The sequence below is a fragment of the Meriones unguiculatus genome, chromosome 2 (assembly GCF_030254825.1).
Source record: "Meriones unguiculatus strain TT.TT164.6M chromosome 2, Bangor_MerUng_6.1, whole genome shotgun sequence".
NCBI lineage: Eukaryota > Metazoa > Chordata > Mammalia > Rodentia > Muridae > Meriones > Meriones unguiculatus.
In genome coordinates, this window is record NC_083350.1 from 33,712,266 (window position 1) to 33,726,921 (window position 14,656).

The window sequence follows — 14,656 nt, forward strand, 5'->3', positions numbered from 1 at the left end:
CACAATGTGAACTACGCACGGGCTTGCCCGCAGTGAGAAGAAACTCCCAGGCTGCTAACCAGGGCTCTGTCATTGTCCATCCGCCTCAAGAAATCACTCAGGACTTAGAGTGAAAACGACGTTATTATGAAAGATGTAATGAGGTGACAGCTTTGAGTTTGCTTGACATGGATATTCAATCACGGTGAGTGTTCATAAATAACTGTTCTTATTTGGAGTCTTTGTTACAAGTGCAGATGCAAATAACTCTAACGTGCGGTAGCAGCTTGGAGAAACGTCATTCACTGCGTCAGTGATCCCCCAGCCTGAGAGAACCTTCGCCTCATAGAAAGCTATCCACCAGGTAAACAGCTGAGGAGATTTCCTTGTGCAAATGAATACTGAAAAAAAAAATCTCTTTAATGATAATAATGAGGATGCTGATCAGAGCCAATTATTCAAGCTTCATAATTTGTATATTAACTAAACATTCTCATAATTAAGCAAGTTAGCCTAGGGAAATACCTTTCATTAAAGGCTCTAGTGTTTCTTTGCTTCTGAAATTTCTGCTCACAAACATTCCTGTGAATGGGAAGTAAACCGGTAGGTAACAAGAAGACGAGAAGGGATATTCTAAGCAGCTTTTCGCTATTATTAATCTATTATCTTAGTTATAGAGGTAAGCTGACCGGAGCTAATGATAGAGCTCCTCAGAACTGGGCAGGTTTGTTTATCTTTCTGTTCTGTGTGTCTCTGAGAGGAGTTCATCTCTTTAGGATCCCATGGTGGACACCCCATAAGTCAATCATGAGGAAGTAGTAAGGAAAGGCTGGGGGCAGAGGGGCTTAAAATTGAGACACTTTCCAAAGTGTCAATAAGCTCTGCTAGCGCTTTTCACTTACGTAGCAGTGACCCCACCTCTAGCTACTAAGTATGGTAGAGACTGGAGAGTCTTCAGAGTGAAGGGGTAGGAGAGTGGGAATGAAATAGCAGGCCAGCCATCAGTACTGTCTTGTGCTGCAGACAGAAGGGTAAAGACGATAACTACAAAATTCTAGAAGCCCCCTTTAAAAAAAAAAAAATCTGCGCTCAATTCTCTAGCAAAGGTCATCAGAACCCTTGGTGGAAGACAGTGTGAACACAGACGCATGCTGGGCTAGCTGTGGACCAATGCAGACAAGTACATGTCTGTATGGGAGCACAAGCTGGACACGGCTGAACCTGAACAACAGACTGCTGCCTTTAGCAATCTAATGGGGTCAGGGTACAGACCCTGTAAAACAGGAAAGAGGGTTAAGAGGTCATTTCTACTATCTCAAATAGTTCTGTTTCCTGTTTATCCCTAAAGCATCCTTGTTTGTTTTACTTAAACTTCTGCTTCGCCCAAAAAACTCTGACAAAGGTATCCCGATGACATTTTTTTCATAGCATGTCTGGACTTCCACTGCTCTGGCCAGGTGGCCTTTCTTTATGAGGGCATTATGTGGGTTTATTTGTCCATAATGGAAACATCTGACCATCAGGCAAGGTCCTTCCTGCCTCCCACATCAACAAGGACAGCAGTCCTGGAATTAGCACTTTGCTGTCAGATTTTTCGGTGATGTTGTAAGCTGAGAAACAGCATCCTCTTCTAGGAACACACAGATTGTCTGCAGAGCTGTCCACGGTGAAATGTTGGTTTCACACTGAATCAGACTTCGGAAAGAGTTGATAGAGTCTTACTTAACTTATAATACCAAATTGTGAAAATCAAAACTTAAAGATTTCTTTAATAAGAAATTTCTCAGAACATTATAATTAATCATCAGAAAGTTTTCAGAGGCAGGAGAGACAGCCCAGACACTGAGAGAACCGACTACTCTTCTCAAGGATACAGGTTTGATTCCTAGCACCCACACGGCAGCTCACAACCATCGGTAACCCCAGCTCCAGAAGATCTGAAAGCCTCTTCTGGCCTCCACAGGCACCAGGCACATGCATGGTGCATAGATATAGGTGCAGACAAAACACTTATATGAATGAATAAAATAATTTTTAATTAAAAAAAAATTTAGCCAAGCAGTGGTGGTGCATACCTTTAACCCCAGTACTGGGAGGCAGAGGCAGGCAGATCTCTGAGTTCAAAGCCAGTCTGATCCACAGAGTGAGTCCAGGACAGCCAGTATTACATAGGGACACGCTGACTTGGAAAACAGAAACAAACAAACCAAAAGGAAAAAGTAAAAATTATAACTTATTAATATTTACAACGATCTTCACAGTAGGCCCAGACAGAAATTATCCATTTTTAAAATAAATAGAAATGCTGGTTCAATAGCTTTTATTGTTTTTCTGTATAAAAATGAATCACCCATGTCTCTGGATTGATAGGTCAAGGCACTGTATCATAACAAATGATTCTTTTGGTAGAACATAATTTTAAGGTTGAGAGCTTAGACTCCAGGTTTTGAGCTAGGATTCCTAACTTCTTATTTTCCACTGGAAACACCAGAATCCATGATTCTTTGCTTTGGGTCTTTGTCCAAAATGCAATTGGAGCAAGCATTGAGCTCTGGGCAAGAGGCTGTGTTCTTAAACTCTCATATCATCTGTCCTCTGAAGTAAGTGAAAACACTACTGAGCTCTTCTACTTACTTTATCAAGTAGATTGATAAAGCTCACGTGACACTACTTGATAAAACAACTGTGTGTTCAAACTTTAGGTTACTTCATATGCTAAGAGCGTGATTTCCATGGAAGCCTGTTGAAAAAAGTATATGTTAAAAAAAGCATATGAAGAATAGTTGCTTTAAAGAATAAAACAGTGATACACTCAGTCTTCAGACATTCAGGGAAAACAGATTTTTTTTCCCATGTACAGTAAACATAACCAAAACAAAATAGCACAGTGGTAAAATAAACATAGCATACAATTTACCATCTATGCTGGTCAGTCTTGGTTGTCAAGTTGACGGGTTTTGAATTGCCTAGAAAATTCAGCTCTGGGCATGCAGAGGAGGGTGTTTGCAGAGTGGCTTAACCAAGGTGGGAAAACCCACACTGAAAGTAGGTCGGGTGGAGCCCTGGAGTGAATTAAAAAGGAGAGAAGAAATTGCTTGCTGAGCACTGACATTTATCACTCTGTATTCTGATCCAAGCAGGTATGAGCAAGCAACTGTTCTCCTCTGTCTGCATGCCTTCCCTGCGGGGATGCCTGGTATCTTCAGACTGTGGACCAAATAAGCCCTTCTCACCTGAAGTCACTGTTTGCACGGTATTTTTATCGGAGCAATGAGGAAAGCAACAAATACATCCTCTCAGCTCTCACCCAGCATCACCATCACCCATCCCCAGATCTCTAGAATGTTTTCATCTTCCCCAGTTGCTAGCAGTGCCTTCCCCCCCCCCCTCGCCTTCTCCTCAGGACACACTTTTTCCTGTCTGTATGAATTTGACTAGACTGTAAGTGGAATCATATGGTTGGTATTTACCTTTTTGTGATTGATTTATTGAACTTAACTTGCCTTCAAGGTTCATCTGTGTTTTGGTGTATATTAGAAAGTCCTTTATTTTAAAAGGTGAACACCCCCCCATGTGTACCATGTGTACCCACCACACTTTGTTTATCTACTGTTTACCTGAAGGTACTTGAGTTGCTTTTCTTTTTGACTCTTGAAAATCATGTTGCTATGAGCAAGTGTGCACAAATACTTCTTTGAACCCTTGTTCTCAAGTCTTCTGTTTCCAGTAATTTTATTTTTTTTTTAGCAGGAAAGCTGAATGCTGCTGTTCATTTCAATGTAAGGAAAAAAGAAAGAAAGAGAAAGAAAGAAACCTCTAAGAATAGTAAGGAAATGTTAATACAGCTGGGCAGCCAAGCCAGAGTGTGTGTGGTGGTTGGCGGGGGGTGGGGGGGAGAATAGATTTGTCTCTGCATTCCCAGATTTCAATCCTATCAGACTGGATTACTCTCCAGTTTCCTCATCTGTGTAACAAGGGCACTAATGATGTGATTATTAAGTCTCAACAATAATCAGCTAAAGATTACGGCTTGCAAATCTTGCACTATGGTTTTATATGATGATCCAGGTCCAGATCCCAAATTGGAGGCACTGTTTTCAAAGTTCAAGGTGTAGGTTTTTTCTCAGTATTAGAGAAAGAGAAATTAAGATTCATTTTAAAAAGCTTTAGGGTTTTTTGAAAGACACAGTTGAGAAGAAAATTAGGGCACCAATTCATCACAGGCATTAACGTTTCTAGAAGGAGAAACACATTCATCTATGTGTCGAAGTGCTGGTCCTCATGATTGCCTTCTGCCTTGTTCTTCTTAAAATAGAGCTTCACCGAGCTGGAGGGGTAGCTGAGCAGTTAAGGGCACTTGCTGCAGAGGACTGGAATTCAGTTCCCAGCACTAAGTTGGTGGCTCACAACTGACTATTAACACCAAAACCCCTGGGATCCCAATGCCCTCTTCCAGCCTCTTGTGGGCACCAGGCATGTGCATGGTACACAGAAACACAAGCAGGCACACACATAAAAATACATTTGAATATTTAATTAGAGTTTAACTAAAAGAATTTCATCATTACATTATTGAAATGAAGTTTTTCAGAGGTTTTGATTTTTTTTGTTTTGTTTTGTTTTGCATTTTAGATTTTCAGGATGTGTGAGAGAGAATGAGAGAAAGCCGGAGAAAAGCAAGAACATTGATGTTGGTCTCTAAATTACACAGTAAAGATCTTCAATTTTCCCCATTTGTTGATTTATTTTACCCAGTTTGGAAGACTACTTGGTTAAAATAAATTAGTAATTACAAAACTTCCCTCTTTGTTTCCTGTTAAGAAAGCAGAGTTTATTTACGTCTGTGATTCTATAGTGTTCCCAAGCCAACCTCCTGTTGAGGGATCAAGGCTAGTACTCTTGGGCTTCTCCGCAGCCTAGAGGAGAATTCAGTCAGCCTGGAGCACCAAAACAGAGCATACCACTGCTGTTCTCCTGAATGAATGTAGAGCCAACTCCTCTGGCCTCCATTCTGTGGTGCCCCCACAGGACGCACAGAGAAGTCGTTCTGATTGCTGCTGTTACCCAGGTGCCAACAATTGCATGTCTGATCTAAAGGGTGACAACACTCCCACCCCTGTCTGCTTCCGTTCCTGCAAAAGGCCCATCGCCTTTAAGCCACTGCCTGGGAATATTCTCTTGACCTCTGTGCCTCGGTTCCCTCATCTGTAAGAAGAGAGTCCAACGGCACCCAGGCACACTGTATGAGACAGCGATGAAGCAGGCCGTGTAAGTGACCCACGGGGAGCCCTGGGAACCTGTTAGGTGATGACTGCCATCCTGTATTGTGCACTTATGACCCCCACTACCTCGGCTGCTGATAGGACCCACATGTGTCATCTAATTTTGAACCTCTGTTCTGGCTCTAGGCCCTTGAAGCTCGCCTAATGCATTCAGGCACTGATTCCAGCGTCTGATGGGTTTCCAAACCAAGCACCGCCCTTTCTTATCACACTCTCCCAGACCTCTAGCCTGCTTCCATGTCCAACTGCCCAGCATGGCTCCAACACTAACACCATTTAAGGTTTGAGCTTCAAAAGCTCTCTTTTTACAGCCTGACCTGAGGAGACGGGCTGGGGAGTGTGTGGCCTGGCTGCTGGCTGCTGGATAATCTTCCCAATCTTCTGAAACCCCAGAAGACTGGAACCGGTACAGACCTTCTCACCACTCTCCTCCCAGTCAGTTCCGTAATAATTTCTGGGTGAAGCCTTGTCTGTTGCCCTGAATCACAGGATGTCAGCCACACAGCCAGGAACTGGAGCCAGTTCCCGACTTTCCCATGGTTCTGTTCTACCCACTCGACTATAATGCCAGAAAGAAAAAAAAAATTAAAAAATTAAAAAAAAAGGCTCAGCTATTTCATCAACCTGTCTCCTCTGTCAAATTGCGTTATTCTCAAATTGTGTAAGACTTATGTAAACACTACCGCTTCACACACTGAGTTCCGTAAGTACATTTTGCTGCGTATTTCTCACTCTGCAGGTTTCCTATGCAAAGGGTGTGTACAGAGTGCCAAGATTTCAAACTTAAGAAAACACTTACAGGGCAGCCGTCCAGTGGCATTACAGTCAGCTTGTGCCCGGAGGCACAGAGCAGATTGGAGCGGGACCTGCTGGGTGACACTCATTACGGAACCCCCGCAGCCCAGTAGCCACGCTCGCTCGCCTCTCTGCTGACAGACTTTTGAGGTGCGTTTTTTTTTTCTAACACTTCCCAGCTGCATAATTCTTCTTTCCGTGTCTCCTTTTCTCCTCGTCAGTTTGTCCTCTCCCTCGACCACTCATGTATCACAACAGCCGACTCCTGCTCCTTCACTATACCCCCTTTGCATTCCTTCCTTTCTGTTAACTAACTCTACTGCAGGTTAGTGGGTTTGCTTGAAGTTATGTCTAAGAAAAGGCGTTCTCATTCACAACGACCTACAAACACTGCAGTCCCCTCACGTGAAAGGAGTCTCCCTTTATCTGATGGGTATTCACAACATGGCTGGATGTAAAATGGGGTTTTCTCTGACTCCTTACTAATAATCATTAAATCAGCTATTGTTATAATAAAATGAAAGCATTAAGTTAATTATTAAATAATTTAAGGTAGGCTCACTACAGTGAATTGGCACAATTTAATAGGCTGTAGCATAAAAACTAAGATGCCCAATGCTTAACCAAGAGCAGCTTTAACATGCAGGAGCAAATGTTATAATTTATATACACCTTGCTGATTAAGATACCATGCTATAATAAATAAATAAATAAACTTCTCAGCTTCCAATTTCTTCTCTAGGCACTATATCTAACTTACAGTTGCCATCTTTTCTTCCAAAAACATCCCTTCGCATTCTTTCAGGTCTATGGTTTAGTATAACTGAGAGTAGGAAGCCTTGGTCTGCTCTAGTCTAGGCTTCTGGAAACAGCCTGAGCATCAGATGGACTGGCAAGATGGAGCCTGATAATTTGTATCTAACAGATTCTGGGTGAGACTGGCCAGTCTAGAGACCACCCTTTCAGTTTGCTATTGATGATCTTTCTTTTAATGCTGTAGCCTTCATCTACTCTGAGTGAGTCTCTGAAGGTGAAAATCTTCTATTTATTCTCCTAGGGATATTTTCATCGGCACTAACATGGCGTCTGCATCTGAAATTATACCCCCACCCTTGGTCCACTTGTGCCGCACCCTACTGGGCCTCACGATTCCTCCCATCCTTTGGTTTTTGTCTGCCATTAATTTGCCCATTTTATGTGCTACCTTGTATTATTAATTAATTATTCATAAATGTGAATGATTAGGTAAAAAAAAAAAATCTTCATGCAGGCTCATAGACAAAAAGCAAACTAACTGTTCCAAATTTATTTGGGGTGTTATTTTGAATAACCCTGAGAATGATCCCTCGAATAATCAGAGATCGTTCTGGTAGACCTTTGGAAAGAATCAAATTGACCATGTTGTAGGTGAGTCCACAAACTTCTCTGCTGACTAGTGGGAAAATACCTTTTACTGATACATCCAGAGGAATGGATAGCCTTCTACACCACAGTGCGCGTTCCATAGAGCACAAGTCCATAAACCATGCACAGGTCAATCACGTTCTCAGGAAGAGGTTTCTTCAGCTTCCTGCCCAACTTTTTCTACGTCCAGTGGCGGACTTACCATCCAAAGCCATCAGGTCCGTCATCTGCACCAGTGAGTAGATTCAATGCAAGTTTCTTTGGATATTTCTCTTTGTAAGTCTTATACAAGAAAAATATTTTTTAACCTTTTCTTAAAAGGAGCCTATAAAATCGCATCAACATCCAATCCTGTGTGACTTCTATACAGCCCTAGAGATGGTCCATGTTTATTTATAGAACAAATTTGGCCACCAATTAAGAACAGTGACAAACTCAGAAATGAATGAACACCCTTCCCTAGCTCATTTCTTTCTGTCTGTCTTTCTTTCTTCTCTTCTTCTTCTTTTTTTTTTTAATCTGGAAATAGCCCTAGAACAATTTAATCAAACGAAGACACATGTTTTGCAATTGGAAAATTGACAGCCATCTTACTTTCTGAAAATGGACAACATTAGTTTGTATGCTCATTGATTTTTATACGATTCCTATTATAAATAACATTACTTGAAACTAGGCCATTACAATCATAGTAGCAGTTACATTTGTAAATCAATGTAGATTTGTGATTGTTTGAGAGGAAGGTCTTTCATTTATTGGAAAAGCCACAGTAAAACTCCGAGGAAGATCTATAAGAAACATCTGGACGACTCCACATCATTAAAGGGGGACTCACAGAAAGAAAAAGCTCATATTTTTCTGACCAGACTGAAGAACTACAAAACTTGAGCCAACCCACAAAGCTTGTTTGCTTAAGGAAAACATGGGAGAGAGATGCAGCAATGATAAATTGTCCAACTCTTTGCTACCCTAGAAGACACAGGGATAAGGCTTAGGAAAAGGACTGGAGATTGTTCAGTAGGTGGAGGTGCCTGCCATCAAGCCCCATGACCTGAGTTCCCAAAGTGACTCCTGCAAGCTCTATTTGGATGTGTGCATACACACACACACACACACACACACACATCCATGTGCACACACAATAAATAGATTAAAAGTAATTTAAGGTCTTTGGTTATGTTGTTGTTGTTTTTTTAAAGAAAGAATGACCTAAAAGACAAAGCTGACCCTTTGAAGTTTCTGGTCAAAGCATGTAATTTACAGATGCTGGAATATGTTTAGTGTTTATACAAACTTGTTTCAAAAACAAAAAGTAGTGTTTTCTCTCAAAGCAATTCCTTGTGAGCCATTTGTCATCACAGTGAGCTTCTGGTACTTGACCAATTCTTTGAGAAACTTGCTGTAAAACAAATGGCCATTACACTCTTACAATGTCACAATAGAGAATTCTTATTATGATTCACTCCTAATGCAAAATTTGCTTAAATTACTATATTCATTGAGCGAGATTGCCAAACTCCATTTCATAAACAAAGTCATTTTCATAAGCAGTAAATCATAATTCAAATTTCTCTTTACTTTCATCAGATGCGTTTTTGCTTCCCATGTGTAAGATCTTAATTGTTTTTCTTCAAGCAGCAATTTCCATGAACAAAGATGTTCATTTTTAACCCTCATTCCTTGGGGGGGAAAAATGATGAAAATAAAGTGAAATTTACATTATTTGGTACATTAAAAATTAGGCATACCATTTTTAAAGCCAAGAAGCACAAGCTGTTAAAGCCGGGATTCAAGAATAGTATTTAGCAAAACCATTACAGCTTAAGTTAAATATTTAAATTAAATAATAGCTGTGTGCTCAATCCTTGAAGCAGAGACACCATTCCATAAATGCTACTTGAATGAATGACTATGCATTATGATTTCCAAGGGTTCATCCTATGTTTTCTGCTAATAAATAAATAACAAGAAACATCCCCTTTTCCTTCCAAGAGTCGGTACAGTACTTTTATCTTCTTGAGATTAATGTTTACTTGAATTTAAAATGGGTACCTGTCAGGCAAAGATGCCACTTGTCTTGGGTTCCATGGACATAAAAAAAGATGGTCCAGTTTAGGGCTACCAGGAAGATAAGAAAGTAGCAAGGCCAATACTTATGAGCTTCAGGATCTAACAACCAGTACCTCCAATACGAATTCCTGCTCGGGTGCGCTGAAGCTCCCAGATGTGATACTGGCTTGGAGCTATGTGATAACAGGCCTCCAGTCCAGACCTGCTGACTCAGAGCATGCACCAGAACCAAGCCCTCAGGCAGTCTTGTGAATACACTGAAGTCACCGAAGGTGATAGGGTCTGCTCCCCCAAAATGCCACTCCAGCAGGATTACATTTAACTGACAGCAGCTGAGAAGGTGCAAGGACAAGAAAGATTCCGTGGTGTAGCCCTTTCTGCCTAAAAGCTAGGGAATAAATCTCCCTTTGTAAAGACAGCCTGTCCCCCTATCAGGAAGAGGAGAGCCCTCAGAACCAGAAGCAGCTCTGAGTCACAGACCTGACTGAGCAGCCCTTTCTAGCATACATTTCCTAGTCACCTTGCCCCAATTTACTGCCTTCAGGAGCTCAAAACCCCATCTCTCATCTTTTCTGCCCGTCAGCCTTTGAGAGCCGAACTGTCATGCATCACTAGGTCTTCATGGCTTTTCTGGAAAGACCTCATGCATTTGAACATGCTAACACAGCATGTCTCCTTCCACTCTATCATTTGTCTTTTGTCAGTTTAATTTCCAAATAACTTGAATAGAGTTTTTAGCTGGGCACGGCGGCGCATGCTTTTAGTCCCAGCACTTGGGGGCCAGAGTCAGGCAGATCTCTGTGACTTTGAGGCCAGCCTGGTTCCAGGACATCCAGGTCTACACAGAGAAACAAATGAACAAGCAGTTTTGCCCCTGCCATGCTACTTTAGGATGACTTTGTGATTTACAAAAGGATCAAAGGACAGAGAACAATTTTAGGTACTCTTTACTTAACACAAACCTATACTAATAAGGAGAACCAAAAATGTTTGCTCCGAACTTAGATAGGATGATGTACATTAAATCTACCTCCCATGCCTGAGTGAGATTTCTAACCGAATATTAGCATTTCATTCTCTAACTGACTTCTTAGCATTTCATGAAGGTTGCGCTCAAGGGTCCAGGAGCCACAAAAAAAAAAAAAAAAAAAAGGCCCTGTGCTCAGTTCTAAATAGCCATGATTTGCCATGCATAGACAAGCCAGCACAGATGAAAAACTCTCAGGAAAAGAATTGCATCTCCACTGACTATGCCCAAACTATCTTGGCTTAAAAAAAAAAAAAAAAAAAGAGTATGGTAACTGTTTATATTGCGTTTCTATTGTGTAAGGTATTCTGCATAACCTAGAAGTGATTTAAAGTATTGGGGAAGATAAGCATGCATTATATACAAACACTGCTGTTTTGTATAAGAAACTTGAAGACCAGCAGATGTGGGCACAAGAGAAATGGGGAAGGTTCCTGGCACTGGTCCCCTCCCGCTCTCCACCTCCCAGGGTATTGGAGAACGCCTGTAGTGGAATAGAGATTGCTTCTGCATTTAGAACAGAAGCTCTGTCTTTCTACTCTTCTAGACTTCCTGCTGCCTAAGAGCACCCCCTGGCCTCGAGGTATTGATTATAGCCAGAAATAAATCAGAAACTTCTGTGCCTGCTTGAGTTAAGAGAAATCAGACTTCCCACTCTTGACAGCTCTGCCCCGGCTGAGAGCTGCACCCAGCCAACACCAATCATTTATAAACAGAAATGAGAAAGCATTCTCTCAGCAAGGCCACAGCCATTGAAAGCATTAAGTGAAGGCAGGGCTCAATCCCAGAATTAGCAGCAGCAGCAGCAGCAACAGTGGCGGCGGCAGAAGCACTTGGCCACATCCAGACTTATTCAATCAGTAACTTAGGGGGCGTTGGGGCCCAGTAATCAGTGTTAGCCTTGTTTCCAGCTGATTCTCATGCGAGCTAATCACTGAACTAATGAAGGTTCTTCTGTCGTTCATGGAGCTCCTCCCCTGAACCTGACATATTTCTGAGCTCATTTTTAACTCATTTAATCTTCAAACCAACCCTACAAGGTAGAAACTTTTTGTTTGTTTGGTCAGTTGGTTTGACAGGGTTTCTCTAGGTAGACTTGGATGTACTAAATTCACTTTGTAAGCCAGGCTGGCCTCAAAGTCACAGAGATCTGCCTGCCTCTGCCTCCTTGAGTTCAGGGATTATAGGCGTGTGCCACCAAGTCCAGTTTAGAAACCATTTATACTGTTTTAAGGATAAAGGCAGGGCCAGGCAAGAGGTACCAGTCTGTAATGCTAGCACATGGGGGGCTGAGGCAGGAGAATCATGAATTGAAGCCAAACTAGCTTACACTATGAGACATAATCAAAAGCAAGTTGGAGGTGGAGCTGAAATCATGGTTCTGTACCTGCCACACAAGCCTGGACCTGTGTTTGGTCCCAGGTATCCACATAAAAGGCTGGGTATTGTGACACTCACCTCTAATTCAAGCATTCCTACCAAAGCATGGAGGCAGAGAGAGAACTACTACGATCTAGAAGGTCAGGGGCCAGATAGCCTTGAGGGTGGTGATGCGCTCAGTGGCAGAGACAAGAGTCTGGTTCAAATAGGTAAAAGGTAAAAGTGTAAACAAATTCTAAAAAGTTGTCCTCTGGCCTCCACAAGCCCAGTATCATTAAGTGGCAGGTGATACCTTGTCGGATTGGAGCCATCATGCAATGGATGAGGAGACTGCACCACTCCTGGTGACAGTGGAAACCTGTCAGATTTTAATGGCTAATAATGTGGCCTGCAGTCACTGAAAGTGGGGTTTGGGGTGGAGTGTTTCAACAACTATGACTTATGCTCCAGTATACGTATACACAACACAAACACACACACCTTCTTCATTCTTTAAAAGAAAAAGAGTCAAATATGATGGGGCACACCTTTAATCCCAGCACTTGGGAGGCAGAGGCAGAGGGATTTTTCAGTATAAGAGCTACATAATGAAGGTCTGTGTCAAAAACACAAAGAAATATATATATATATATATATATATATATATATATATATATATAATTGTTGTACATATATAATATAAATTATGTTGCATATATATTGTCATATATATGTATATGTTACATATATTATATTATACAGTGTTGGGCACCTGGGTACCAAGGACGGTGCCCTGCTACTGAAACCTGTGGAAAGGAACTGCTAAGAGCAGACATCAAATAAACCACAGAAGAAGAAAGAGGCTCATTTAAGTATATAAGGAGGAATGAGAAGCAGCTGGAATGCTGCAAGGCTGCTCTCCCACACAGCTGGACCATGCTGCAGTGGAGGCCGTCTCAGCTTCTCTTCCCAAAGGCTTCGTGAACATCCTTAACACAGAGCAAACAGTCCTGGGATGAAGGTAGACAAAGCCAGGTAAAGCCAGATGCCCTGCACGGGCTCACAAGATTTAGCAGGAGAAAATATAGGACAGTCACTTGAATCTAATTTGCAGATAACTTCAGTGTAAACACAGAACATAAGAGAGATGCTGTTTTTCTAAAATATTGCCTCTGTTTCTGAAATTTTCAAGTGAACTGGGCAGACTGGATTAGATTAGACTGGATTATTAGATCCTGCAAGTCAACCTTTGAGCCATAGGTTCAGAAGTCACAGGGCATTCTTTTTTTTTCTTTTTTTTTTTTTTTATGACCCACTCTACTGGGCTCTGACTCCGTGAGGAGGTTGACCGCATTTAAACACAAACACGTGAAGGACATGAAGCTGATTGGAGTTTAAAACACTGATCTCTACCTTGTTGCCAGAGTCTTTCTCTCTCTGGGGGTTCATTTAATTTCCCCTACTCTTTTAAAGAGAGGTAGCTGTCTTTAACAATATAGGTAGCAATTATCAGAATATTATAGTACAGAACACAAAGAAAGAACAAAAGGAAGGGGATTGTAAGCCTTTTTTAAACTATCAATAGGATCGATGTTTGAGAAGGTATCTGAGTGAATATTTATTCAAAATTGCTTCTTTGCTGCAATATAAAAGGCTTCCAGCATTAGCAGCATTTCTTTTTCAGCTACCATCGATGGCCGCTGTAGGTATTTTAATCACCTTCCGTGTGGACTTTTTCTTCTTCCACCACAAGATATTATGTTGCTTTCATCCTCAAGACACCTAAATCATTGTGATCCATTAACTTCTGGTCTGATAGCATTGGTAAATGAAAGACTCCAACATTTTGCAATATCAATAATATACTTGATGCACAGTATTCTATCAACAGTTTAGATTTTGGAAAGCAATAGAAAAGTAGAAATGGAAATTTTAATTAATGTTTGGAAGCTTTTCATCTCTTTTGAGTCTCACTGAAAAGCTGCCAGGCAGGTATTTTAGCATGACTTCCTGCTTCTCAATGAATTTTATCCCACTAATGTCCAACCAGAAGACACGATTTGGTTAAGGATTTTCAGAGGACAGGATTTAAATGCCTGTGTCATTCTGTCCAGTTGCACAAGGTGTCAGAGCAGAGGTGGGAAGTAATTACTGAGCTTTCTAGCAGTTTGACAGTTGGGTAATAGGTCAAAAGGAAACACTGCAGCATCTACCAAGCTACTCTGAAACCTCTAATTAGAATGGATGTTTGACATTTTGAGATGGCTGAAGGGATAAAGGAACTGGGTACCAGGGATGAGGAGATGACTCCAATCCCAGGCACTCACCAGCTAAGACTGACTCCTCCCAGTTGAAACTGTGAGCCAAAATAAAGCTTTCTGGGATCTCCCTTATCAAATCAGAGCCTGGCAAAGCAGGTCAAAAAGGCCTGCCGTGACTTCGGAAGCAAGGGCTCAATGTTTGGGTTGCAGAGTGGAATACAGTCTGCTCAGTTAATTTAAATTTTACAGAAAACAAAAACAATATTTTAGTAAAATCATTTCTCAAGAACAATTCCCACAAATGTTCTTCTGACTTCCTCATGCTTGCCACTACACACACAAAATTCATTGACTAACTGATCAATTTTTAATTTCCATTGATAACACCCCCCACACACACACTGGAAAAATATCCTCTATCTATTTTCTTCAATGAAACTATATTTGTCCTACATAGGATAACCATATCAACCTAATCC

General features: G+C 41.3%; 1 long non-coding RNA gene across 1 annotated transcript; it reads left to right on the forward strand.

The window, feature by feature from the left end:
• Positions 1–4: 4 nt before the first annotated feature.
• LOC132652305 (uncharacterized) lies at positions 5–4,744 on the forward strand. The gene is made up of 6 exons (XR_009589801.1): positions 5–143; positions 237–343; positions 3,120–3,232; positions 3,490–3,602; positions 3,727–3,804; positions 4,612–4,744. It is a non-coding gene; the product is annotated as an uncharacterized LOC132652305 (long non-coding RNA).
• Positions 4,745–14,656: the final 9,912 nt, after the last annotated feature.